General features: G+C 55.2%; 1 protein-coding gene across 1 annotated transcript in view; it reads right to left on the bottom strand.

The window, feature by feature from the left end:
• PEBP4 (phosphatidylethanolamine binding protein 4) overlaps window positions 1-11,476 on the bottom strand; it is a 308,133-nt gene that overhangs the window by 74,354 nt on the left and 222,303 nt on the right. The window lies entirely within an intron of this gene.

Here is an 11,476-nt window from a genome sequence, read left to right as displayed (position 1 = left end):
AAAAAATGAGGAGCTGATACCAAGGGCTCAAGTAGAAAGAAAATGTTTTGAGAATGATGATGGCAACAAACATATAAAGGTACTTGACACAATGGATGGGTGTATGGATTGTGATAAGAATTGCACGAGCCCCCAATAAAATGATGAAACAAACAAACAAAACAAAACAAGCTGGTTAAGGATTTTGGTAAGCTCAGTCCCAGTTGTATTCTGGACACCAGGGCGGTACTGTATCTGGTGGAGCTGACAATGTGTTGCACTGAGCCCCAGCGCCCCTGCACCTCAGTTCTCCCTCCTCTCCCTCAGGTGACTTACTAGGGGTCCAAGCTGCACAGTCTTCTGGGTCATGTCTCTACAACCCCTCCCCCAACCCCACCCCCTCTGCGATTTTCCGGATCGCCTAGCCTGCAAAACCTGGGAGTTATTTTTGATTCCTCTTTCTCTTTTCTCACCCGGGTCTAGTCACTTATCAAATCTTGTCAATTATTCCTTCAAAATATCTCTGGCATATGTCTCTTCCTTTTAACAGAAAAACAAAGACCAACAACATCTTTTTTCTTAGTACAAAAGACGTTCTGCACAGAGCACTGAGGAAGAACCACTGGAAAAAGAAGGGACCCCAAGCTACCCAGTCACTCCCCTAGCCAGAGCAAAATGGGGTGATCATTCTGCTGCACCCCGAGTTTGGCAGTCCCGATCCCACCCCCCTCCACCCCGCAGTGGTTCACAGGCTCAATGCCCACCGGAAGGTTGGAAGTTTGCATTCGCCTGGAGCTGCTGGGTGACCTGCTTCTGAGATCCCAGCCATTGAAGACCTTCAGCATGCAGTTCACCTCCAGACGCACAGGGTCGCCAGGAGCTGGCACTGAAGGCAACTGTCCTTCCTGGTCCCTTGTTCCTGCTCACAGACCTGCACTTTCTTCTTCCTTTTCCTTGCACCCCCCCCAACCCCAATTCCTGCTGCTGTCACCAGACCCACACATTTCTCCCTCGGGGGTCTCCCTGCCCTCTGCCTCTCTCCTCTCCTCCGTTTCTCCCCACCTTGACCAGGTGGACCTTCTCAAACACCACTGCCTTTGAGTGTCTTTTGCGCCCCGCACAATATGTAAGGCAGCCACTGGCCCACAGGGAAGAGGTGTCCCTCTGGAGAGAAGCCCACGGCTTGGCAAGCATATGGTGGGCACCTTGGTGTGAATTAGGAAGGAGGCTCCCGACCTCAGAGTGCAGGAAGCTCTGGGCAGGTTGAGTGGCTTGGTGGGCGGAGTGCCAGCTGTAGGGCAGCCCGCCTCGCCCCCACTTGCCCCTCCAGGGGATGGGGACCACTGCAAATGGTTGGACTGGTTAACAGATCCACCTTCTGCAATGTGCTGGCTAACACTTCCCTTCTCGAACTAACCATCCCTGCAAGGCGCTTCTAAGCCAGTGTGCTCCCTTCTCCTTAAATGCCATGGGCCTGGCTCTTCCTCAGGCTTTTGCAGAAGCTGCAGAGTCTCCCTTTACCTCATCCTTAGACCATCCACCCACAGGATCAGCCCAAGGGTCACACGCTCACATGCCTACAAGCCCCAGCCCCCCAGGCACCATCCTGAGTAAATCAGTGGGTGGGCTGGGGTCTGTGGAGCACAGGAGGGGGCTGACCTGTTGGAGGGGAGCCCCTCAGTTCCTGCTCGTCCCTTTCCAGTGTGGTCACATCTTCACCCACGTTCTTAAAGAAGTCCTCCCCCACTTCCTCCCCCCGCCCCCCCCTCCCCTGCTGCTCACTCCTGCAAACACTTCATAAACTCTCTCCAGGTGGGGCAAAGCCTTCCTACCCTCTGATGACCCCTGTCTCCCCTGAAGGCTTCTGTGACACCCTCCCTCGACTTAACCCACCTCCGCAAGCACAGGGATGGCAGTGTAGGCCCTGTGCCCCGGGGAAGGTGTACCTACCCACCTGTCCATTCAGCTGGAGTTTGCTGAGCGCCTGCCTGACCTGGGTTTGGCTGTCAAAAGGAAACACTGGAGGGTTACATTCTGATCTCACTACCTTCCTGGGGGCTCAGGTAGATGCTCTGAACCTCACTTCCCCACCTATCAAACGGGGCTCGGAAACATACTTCTCAACCCACTCACTGGGTGTGGAGAGGCATTGACATCCTCTATGTGAAAACACTTGGTAAGCTGTGAAGCCCTGTGAAATGCCGGTCTACCCCCATCTTCTGTTGTTCAAGGTGTGTTAGTCTTACATTTCTGAGCCACGTGAGCTGGCTCCCTGCAGCGCGGAGTACTTGCCAGACGTGTGGTAGTGGCTTGGGATTAGTGAGTGTTCCTGGGGGCCCAGTCTGTGCTCGACTCCTGGCCTGGAGGTTGATGGGTTGGCGCTGTGGACAAAAGACCCTGCCACCTGCTACTGTGAAGACTGCCCCCAAGAACACCCCGCAGAGCTGCTCTGCTGCACAGGGGTGCTGCCACGCACACGGGGTCACCATGCATCAGCATCGACGCGAGGCCATAGGTGTGGTTTGACGCTGGTGTGTCCAGCACTGTGCCCACCTCGAGTAATGGAGGGCTTGCATGCTGTTGCTAACTGCTGCTGGCTCATCCCTGACTCACTGACTCACTCAAGGAGATGAAACGCAGCTCGAATCTGTGCGATCCATCCCTGTGATGGGTTAGGGATTGGACTGCTGTGACCCAAAGAGTTTTCCTTGGCTAGAATTTTTTTTGGTGGGGGGGAATGGATCACCAGGCCTTTCTTCCTGGTCTGCCTGAACCTGGAAGCTCTGTGAGTCCCTGTCACATCGGCAGAGCAACGCACAGAGCACCACGGAGAGATGCAAAGGCCGCAAGCCGACTGCGCGTGTGCTGTGAGAGACTCGCGCAGCCGTGTTGGGGGAGGCACTGAAGCTCCTGGGGTCCGCGCTCCAGGCTCAGCGTGGTGTTCAGCGTGATGACAGCCATTGCCTCCTTTAATTTAATCCTTCTGCAAGGGACATGTGGTTAAGACTCCCTTTTCATCAGGGAGCAAACGGAGACGTTTCTCCAGGATCCCACAGTGGGTGAAAGGGAAAGAGAGGAGTGGGGGCAGGGAAATAAACCAAGACAGCGATACAGCTCAAGGGCTGTGGAGGGAGGGTTAGTGTCATGGACATAATAGTCTTCTAGAAGAGTCGCGGCAAATTGCAATCTATTGTCCCTAATTTTACTGCCTTCCAGGCCCCTCATCCGCCACCTGTCAGTTGCTTGTCCTGAGGTGGACGGCTCGAGGTGCTGGATGCTCTGCCACTGATATTGCAAAGGCCAGCAGTCACCCTTGGCAGACTGGTTGCAACAGAACTTGCAGACTAAGACAGGCGGGGAGGAAAGGCCTAGGGATCTTCTCCCGGGGATTAGCCACGGAAGACCTCATATTCCCGTGGCAAACTGTCCCACTCCCTTGCTTGGGACACGCACGCACATCGCGAGGAGGGGTCACCGGAGCAGGACATTTTACTGGGTGAGGGCGAGTCAGGAGAGGGCATGCCCTCTGTGGGATGGACTGGGTTGGGGGCCACAGGCTAACAGCGGGCGTGAATGTGCCAGTGGTTGGGAGGGTGGCGCAGGGCTGGGTCACATTTCATTCTGTCGGACCTCGTGGCCACGCCACGTGAGGTGGCGTCCACTTGGCAGCGTTTAACAGCCATCCTACACATGATGTGATGTAGCTTCCTCCCCAGGACAATCCTAGAAGACAGATACCGTTCTGCTCAATTGACAGCCTGCAGAGAGGTCCAGCGCCCTTTCCTCAGGCCACACAGTCGGAGACCAAGGAGTCGCTGGCCTTATCCCAGCCCTGCTGGGGTCCCTCTACGCTGTGCTCATCTCTTTGAGGCTCACAGACCTTCGCCCAGACAGCAAGAGGCTGCTCCAAGGCTGGTGGTACGTTTGTGAGCCCACTAGCTGCATGGTTCTTGCCACGACCTTCCTGGCAGCTTTCATCAGAGTCCACCTGCTCTCGGGAATACCTGTGGGCACCTCGGAGCTCACGTGGGTGCTGCCTTCAAGCATCAAGGGAACAAAGACTTATGGAACCTATCTTGGCCCTCCCCACCCCCTACCCATTTTTCCCCCCTAAAGAAAAATGAAAGAATCTGATAATTACTTCTATCTACCACCCGACTGTACTAATTACCAACCTATTTCTTCACAGTGTGACAGACACCAGCTCTGGAAAACACATAGAGATAAATTAGCACTAATTGGTTTTCCTCTGGCTGTTTGAATTAGTATTTAAAGCTCCAATTACAAAGCAGAATAATTGCTATTAATGTCCTATCGCAGCACAAAAGGCAGTTCTCTCAAGAACCTGCCCAGGTGTATTATTACTCTGATTACCGCATATTTAACCTGGCTCGTTAAGAGGGAGACACAGGGGACAGTTTCAATATGGCGGACAGACCTCGTCCTGCGGGGTGGAGAGCTGGGAGAGAGAATCGTGGTGCAAAGGGCAGAGAGAGCGGAGCTCACTCAGAAGGAGAGAAAGGGCGGGCATGGGAAAAGCCGGGCCTGGGAGCCTGTGACGTTTCTCAGCAAGACTCTTGGGGCCTCCTGCTTCTCTCAGTGTCCTCTTGGGGACCTTCGTGGGTCTGGCCTACCTGAGCCCTCCTGAGCCTGGCTCATCCTAACAGCCTCAAGCCAGCAACGATCTCCAGGTCTCCAGGCCCTGAGTGCAGGCCTGGGACGTTAACATGGACAGAAGGACTCAGGGGCTGCTCCCCAAATTGGCCTCAGACTGGCTGTCAGTATGCAGCCTGGGGGCCGTCCTCTCCTATGCACACCTTCCTGTCGGACGTTGGTGCACACCTTCCTGTCGGACGTTGGTGCACACCTTCCTCTCGGACGTTGGTGCACACCTTCCTCTCGAACGTTGGGGCCTCTGCTAGGGGCACTTGCGGCTCCCACTGCGGGGTGTTCTTTGCCTGGCTTCCTCCTTCCTTTTGCACCCCACCCCCCAAAATCCAAAAACCCCTTATTTCATTCTTACTCCCTTACCAGGGTCCTTTCCAGCTTCCCTCTGACCCCAGACTATGGGGGTGGCGGGGAGGAGGTAAGCCCAGTGAGGGCATGCTGGCAGGCTCTGTGCACAGGCAGGCATGGTGAAGGGTCCCAGCCCTTCTCCTGCCCGCTGGCTGGGTGCATGGAAAGCCGCCCAATCTCCGTGAGCTCCAGTCTGGTCTGCAAGGGGGCACTACCGCCTCCGTCTTTCTGGTTCCACACAGCTATGAGGCTCAAATGAGGATGGATGCTGAAGGGCCTCTGTCGACCATCAACACAAGTGGCTTATCGAAGCCGCTGTGGGTCCTTCCTGGACACCTGCTAGGCGCTTCTGGAAGTCCAGAGGGACAGTGGCCAGTTGTGCAAGGGCGGTACCCAGGGAAGAAAGATGTCTGCGTCTTGCTGCCCCTTACCTTTGTTCCCTTCCTCCCTCCCTCCACCTCCCAGGCTCTTTCTCACCCTCCTTCCTCCCAGAGCAGACATACACACACACACACACACACACATATATATCTCCCCATTCACACCAGGATGTTCAGAACTCAATGAGTTCCCCTTTCCTAGAGCAGCTGCATCTCCAAAGGGAGGGCTATGTTTAACCCAAAGAAATGAGTCACTAATGGTGAACTTTCAGGCAAACCGAGATGATATTTTGTGGGGGAGAAGAGGGGATGTCGCAGTGCTCTTTGGATCCCCGCAGGCAGCTGTCGACTCGCAGACACTCCGGTTTGGCTCAGGGACAGAGCCAGGCTCCCTCCAAGGAGAAGCATTCGCCGGAGCAGGAAGGAGGTCCGCAGGGAAAGGCAGCGAGGACCAGAACCACGGCTGGGGACCGAGACCCCGCAAACCCAGCAGAGACTGCTGACCCTGAATGTCCTGGTGTTGACAGGGTGGCATTGGGACACCCATGAGGCTGTCCCAAGGAGTTGATGTGGCTTCACCCCTGGCTGTCAATGCCATTTCTATTGTTGCTCCAGCTCATACTAAGAACTTCCTTCCCTAGGGCCTCATGGGAAGGAAGTTCCCAGAACCCATCTGGCCTGCCTCCGTCAAGACTCCTCTGTTCATCCCTCTCTACTTCCTTGTCCCTCTGTGCCCGCCATTCTCCATTTGATCTTCCCCAGACGCCTATTCCCCAATCCTGTCGTCTCTGTGTGCCACTTCCCTGCCCCCAGGAGGGAGCTGCCACAGGCTGGGCAGCCAGGGGAGAGCTGCGCTCTGGGAACCAGGAGAGCCAGGCTCAGTAGTCCTCCAGGATGCCACTGTGTGGCCTGTGTTTCTTTCTCCCCCCTCTGGCCTCGGCGTTCTCTGCTGTATCCAGCTGGCCTCCCAGGCCTCTGTTTTCACATCTCCGTGGATTTCCTCTCATTGCTTCTCATAGGCAGCTCAGGCCCAGGCAGCCATCGCCTCTCCGCACCTGCAGGGACCTTGGTGCCCCAAGAGCTTTTAGGCGAGGGAATTCCTGAGGTAGGCACTGAGCAGGTAGTCAGGGCATGTCTGCCTGGGAGACACTGCTGGGTGGTCTCTGCCAGGTGGGCCCAGCTGGAGCAGCCCAGGAAGGAGCATCCCTGCCAACAAATCCCTCCTTTACAACCATGCTGGGAGGGATGTGCAAGTGCCCGTGGGTGGGTGTTCACGTATGGGGGGGGGGGGGATTTCTTTTTAAGAGACAAGGTGGGTGGAATGGGGGAAGCCAGCTGGCTGTGGGCTCTATTTCTACTGACAAGGCTTTACCCTGTAGGTGTGAGGAATTCCAATTAAATATGCAGCCTATTTGTCTGTGTGTGGGAGAGGGTTTGCCGGGAAGGAGGGGAACGGAGGCAGCGTCTCTGCGGCATACCGGCAAACCAGAAATTAGCTCCGTTCATCACAGGCACACGGGGCTTCCCTCAGCCCTCCTGTGCACTCACAGGAGTCGTGAGAAGGAGACAGACAGAGGGAGAGAGAGGGGGGGAGAGAGAGGTTGGGGAGGCGGGTTCTCCAGACTCCAAGGGCTTCCGGAATCTCTGAGTGGGCAGGAAGGATTGCCCGGCTCCTGGGCTCTTGCGGGGTGTGTGTATATGTGTGTGTGTGTCGTGGTGGTGGTGGTGGCGGCGGTGTTGGGGGAGGTGTTCCACTCTGGATACCTGTCAGTGAGCTTCTCTGGCTCATCTGTCCTCCCCTGACCCCTGCAGGGATGGCCTGAGTCGTCTGAGCTCACTGCTGGAACAAGGGTCCCCAGTGCTCACACAGGGGCGTCTCCTACTGGAGAGCAGGTAGCCCTGTTGTTCCTTCTGCATGGCCTGGGGGCAGCCTGGGCCCTCCCATTCTTTACTCCTGTACCCCAGTAGCACCTGGAAAGCCTCTGGGGGAAGCTCTGCAATGCTGATGTTGGGGGTTCACACGTGGGAGGGAAGCTTTGCGCCGAGGACTTAGGAGGTGCCTGGGCTTGAAGAGGTCCTTGCAAACCCTTTGCCCTCCCTTCATACTTCCTTCCACTCAGAGAAAGGATCTGGTAAGACAAACAAACAAACAAAACCAAGAAAGCTCTCCAAACTTGAAGCTGCTGGACACCATCTTTCACTGGGGAAACTAGGTGGCTTTCAGGAGCTCCCCACGGGCACCCGGCACGTAGGACCCTTTGAACAGCAGTGAGGTTGGCTGAGGGTCTCTTGGCCCTCCTGGCTGGGCCATCTGCCTTGCTCTTCACCTTCAAGCCATTGGCCTTTCATCAAGACAGCCACTCCACCCTCCACCCGCTGGCTCCTCCCTCAGCCGGGCCTCTCCACATGTTCTTGGATCTTCCCGTGATGGTGACGTCATTGCTCTTCTTCTTGGCCACCATGGTTCCAGCCCAAGCGCTAATCCCACAGGCCATGTTCTACCTAACTAAAACACAACCACTAGTTGGACCTACAGAGTTGAAAAGCTGGCTATGAAATTGGAGAAGGAGAATGGTTGGCTGGGCGTTTTGCTGATAAGCAATCCAAGTTGTTGCTCCAGAAATCCACCCCCACCCCACCCAGCTAACTCCCCTTCTCCTCTTCTGAGGGACCTGGCAGTGAGGCCTGCCAGGCCAAGACAAAGACAGGCACATTGCCTCACTTCACTTGCTGAAGGCCAACTAACCAGGCTTCAAGGATGGCCTGGGGGCAAGGCCTGGGCATGCCTTTGGTGGGTGGTGGTGGGGAACTGGGGAACAGATGACAATGGTTACCACAGCAGGCAGGCTTGGGTAGAGAGCTGGGATGGGCACTGGGCCTCAGGGAGGGGGCAGCACCAGCTCAGGTTTGAAAGGAAGGGTATGGAGGCAAGTGGCATGGGCCAGAGGATGCAAGAGAAAACCGGGGACAGCAGTTCAATTCTGATCTGGTGGGGAGTTGGGCAAGCGCTGTCTCTTTCCTCATCTTCCTGAAGTCTCTTCATTCCGCTGCCTTCTTCCCAGGCCCAACCTGCCTTTATTTAGTCTTCTGTTCTCTCCACCTACCTCGGTTAGTCTGCGTAGACTAGAGAAACAAATCCATAGACACTCATCTGAGTATAAGAGAAAGCTTTATATCAAGGAGTAATTGCATATTAAGAAAACATCCGCACCTAGTCCTGATTAAGTCCATAAGTTCAATATTAGCCCATATGTCTGGTACCAATCTATAAATTCCTCTTAGACTCATGCAACACATGCAACGATGTTGAATGCAGGAAGATCACAGGCCAGTGGGTGGAAAGTCTTGTGGATCCAGTAGTGGTAGAAACATCTCAGCGCTGGCATGGGTCTCCACGTGGCTCCTCTAGCTCCAGGGCTCTGGCTGCCATCAGCATAGCTCCATGTGGCTCATCAACAGGAAGGTCAAGCCGAGAGAGTATGTCCCACCTCCAGGGAGGAAGACTGGAGTTCCAAGAATCCTCAGGAGAAGGCCATGCCCACACAGAGGCACCATTGGGTATGACCTGATTGATGGGCTAGACTCCACCGCTTCACTTAAGTTGACAGGAGATGATGGAACTGCCACCTCTCTGTCCTCTCTCACATTTATGTGAAGGATAAAGAGCGCATGGCTTCTCTGGAAGCACTTCCTGGGATGAAGGAGTTAAAGAGCAGAGTGGAGGGACTGAGCCCCGAGTGAGTCTACTCAGAGTTCTGTGCTCAGTGCCGAGCAGATGAACACTTGGGTTTGCACAGGACGACAGGTGGGGTTCTACACTAGCTGTTCCATCTGCTTCATCTCTGTCTGCCTCTCTCACTAGAGCAACGGGGAAGAGGCAGGGCCTTTAGACAGATAGGGCTAGAGGTAAAGGGAGGGAGGGAGGCAAAGAGGTCCAGGAGATCAGAGAAGGAGAAAAAGAGGAGAGACATAATGCGGAGGGAGCATTATGTCTGTTTTAGCAATATTAAAATGGCACAATCAAGCCAGACACAAAACATTTTTCTAGGACGATTTCCTTGAGCTGGATCTGGAGTAGAGTTGTGGCAGACATAAATTTGGCCAATTTGCCCAAAGGCCATGCCTGTGTGGCCATGGACTCAATCACAGCACGTTTGATTTAGTGGGTGCAACCTTGTCAGGGAGGCGGAGGAGGGGGGCATCTGAGTGAGGCCCAGACCAGAGAAGTACCTCCCACAAGTCACTCAGTGAGTTGCTGGCAGGGTCAGGACACGGGAGAGTGGTATGGCTTGGGTAGTGCAACCTGCCCTTCTGCCTGATCCTTTTCTCAGGCACTGGGATTGCAGATGAGCAGGGAACTTTTCCCTTCGGATCAGATGATATTTTCAGAAAACATTTGGGTTTCCTCCCCACTGGGCCCATTAAGGGGATTGGGGATTGGTGGAGAGACAGCACTGTGCTATGTTGAGACAAACAGCTAAAGCAGCCGAGGCTTGGCAAGTATTGAGTGTCCTTCCCGACACCAAGTGGGCCACTGGGTGGAAGGACTATGCCACCAACACCTGCTTTCCTCCGTCCACTTCCGTAGGTTGTACCTGTGTGACACCTGGGTCCCACAGGTGACACTGACCTCACCCTCTAGGAAGCATTGGGCTTGCCCAGAACACCTCGCAGCAGGAAAGAGCACCTCTCTGTCTTGTCTGCTCCTTAAGACTGCACCAAACAGACCCTTTGGGAGAAGTTTGGGGCTTGGGTGCAGAACAGCCTGAACAATCCATTACTAAAAATACATGCCCACTCTCGAGAACCATCTCAGCGGGCTCTCCCCTGAGGAGTGACTCTGGTTGGGGAGTCAATACGAAAGAACGAGAGAACTACCTGGTGCCAAGTGTCAGCGCCCATGGAGTGCTGCCAGGACGTCTGTGGTCATGGGTTTACGGAAGGAGCGTCGAGAGGGACAAGTAGGATTGAGAGGAGACTGGATGAAGGCCGTGGTGTGAGATGGTGGATGGGATCATGCTACGCTGTGGGGATCAGCTGAACATGTGCCCCTGTGGGCTTGGCCTGGGATGCAAATGAAATAGGGGGTGGGGGTGGGAGCAGGAACACAGCTCCTGGGACCTTCCCAAGAATGGCTGGCCCCTACAGGAAATGAACAGGCTTTAGGTGGGACAGAGTTACCAGCAAAAAGCTTCCAGAAGGCCAGCAAGCTAAGCCTGACCTCTCTCATTCACAGCGCTAGGCATTCCTGTCGCGGCCAGAGCTGGGGTGGAGACTGGGGCGCGAGGTGATTGGCAAACTTCAGGCAGAGAATGTTGTGAATGGCAGCGCTGCTCTGAGCGTCCCCAGGCCTCCTCTGGAGAGGGAGGAGCGAACCCCACCATGAGGTGTTTTCCGGGAGCTAAGGATAACCTTGTAGGAGGCAGAGGGAATCCAATTAGCTATGCAACACTGGAGAGGCTGAGGGTGTGTGGGAGAAGTTTCTTTTTGCTTTCTGGTGTCTCTGGGTCCTCCAGGAGAAATGATAGCCTGGCACCCTCTTCCATTTCTTTCCCGGCTCCCGCCTTTCCTTTCCCAGGGGCCTCATCAGACTTCGATTCTCTTGGCCCATGTCCTCCCATCATCCACCCCACCCTAACTCGGGGTCGGACCATCTCCTCAGAGGAGGCAGAAAGACGCCCACAAAGGCAGGCTTCAGAAGACGGCACTTCCAGGGCAGCACCCCCTGAAGAATGGCTTCCTTCCTTTCTCTCCTTGCCTCGGGAATGGGGGTGGGAATCGGGGAGGTGGGGAGAGCTGCATGACTGTCTGACGTCGGCCTCTCCCTGCTGGTCCTGCACTCACCTAAGCCCTAGCTGAGTGCCTGTCTCACCCTGCTCCAGCTCAACACAGACCAAGTGATGAGAGAACTCATGCCCCCGGGCCCCAGCAGGGCAGGTAGTGGGTTTCCTTGCTCCTGACTGGATCTTCCCATGTCTTTGAGACACCCCATGCAATCTTTGTTTGCTTGCTTGTTTTCAGGACCCTTCTGGAGGGACAGAGGAGTGTGTGGAGGAGTGTGGGTGCAGTGTGAACTTGGGCAGATCCTCCCCCTCCCAAAC

This window comes from Echinops telfairi, unplaced genomic scaffold, assembly GCF_000313985.2.
Source record: "Echinops telfairi isolate 266 unplaced genomic scaffold, ASM31398v2 ScPeMD7_9;HRSCAF=40, whole genome shotgun sequence".
NCBI classification, from domain to species: domain Eukaryota; kingdom Metazoa; phylum Chordata; class Mammalia; order Afrosoricida; family Tenrecidae; genus Echinops; species Echinops telfairi.
The sequence above is the reverse complement of the archived record's forward strand: the minus strand, read 5'-3'. Positions and strand labels throughout refer to the sequence as shown.